The following is a 1,220-nucleotide window of genomic DNA, read 5'->3' as shown; positions in this document are numbered from 1 at the left end:
CACTAGTTTCTCATAAAATTGGCTAATAATACACACAGAGCAAAGTTTTTCGGTTATTCAATTTAAAAAGAATAACTTGTGAGTTCCAGGCGACTAAGAGTTTCTAGAATTACGACAATTTCTCTTTCTATGATTCACCTGTTGTGCAGGACTGGTGGATAGTTATTACTCATGAACATATTGATTGCGGAATATGAGACATATTCTACTCGATGGGTGACAATATTATCATCCGGGAACACTTTGGAACCAATTGGACAACGTTATCATCCTTGGCCGGACAGGAATTGCAAACTATGTTTACGAAGTCGCATCGCCACGAAGACTATCTATGATGCAATGTCTTGCCCAATACAAGGCTTTCAAGATCGTGGTCAATCCGTCATTCTTGAATATTAGAAACAACATGTCGAATCCAATCTGGTGGATTGCTCAGGGTCACACAGCCTCCTGCTGGTAACCCGTGGTCCTTGGACTCACATCTCTATAGACAGCGAGAGAGAGAGGAAGATTATGGGTTTATCGATGAAAATACACGTGAAAGCTATGGCTGAACAGCTTTGTAACAATTTCTGCTTCAGTTCGCCTATTTGCAACTGCAGCTCCCATGAGACGTTCTGTCATTGTCGATAGTTTGCAGTTTTTTTCTCTAACTTGTTTTCAGATGACGAACGACACTCTTTCTTCGTGATGCTTCAAGTGTTTCGACCTCATCACCAATCAAAAATTTAAAAAAGGAAAAAGTATCTATACCAACACTTTCTCGGCCTTTTGGCTAAGATCAAAGTGTAGTATCTGTTCTTATCAGCTTAATATACATAGCACGTTTGAAATACAGTACTTGAATACAAAATATTTAAAATTAATAAAGGTGTGATAATTAAATCTAAAATTATTAAATTTGAGAATCATATGTATACAGATTAAAAGAATGTTATTGATAACACTTAAAAGAAGAGAAAAAAATTAATACTAAAGCACTAAATATAGTTTATTTGATACGTACTTTATAAAAGTCAGTACTGATCTCAACTCCCATTGAGGTCTGCCGGTACATTTTTTTCACAGACTATAACAGACTGGAAAATACTTTTATGTGGATTTGAATAAAAGTTCCGGTATAGTTATCGCAAGAGGTTCCCGTTAGTAATTTGCAGCATTTTACGAAGTCTCCCATAGCAGTTCTTTAAAGATAAAGGAAAAGCCTTTGCATATCTTCC

General features: G+C 36.1%; 1 pseudogene; it reads left to right on the top strand.

The window, feature by feature from the left end:
• The first annotated feature begins 755 nt into the window (after positions 1-755).
• Positions 756-883, top strand: LOC150105180 (U2 spliceosomal RNA; annotated as a pseudogene).
• The last annotated feature ends 337 nt before the right edge of the window (positions 884-1,220 follow it).

Source organism: Typopeltis vanoorti, chromosome 7, assembly GCF_054136105.1.
Source record: "Typopeltis vanoorti isolate ZY-2024b chromosome 7, IOZ_Tvanoo_1.0, whole genome shotgun sequence".
NCBI lineage: Eukaryota > Metazoa > Arthropoda > Arachnida > Uropygi > Thelyphonidae > Typopeltis > Typopeltis vanoorti.
Note: the sequence above shows the minus strand (reverse complement) of the source record. Positions and strands in the feature narration are given on the sequence as shown.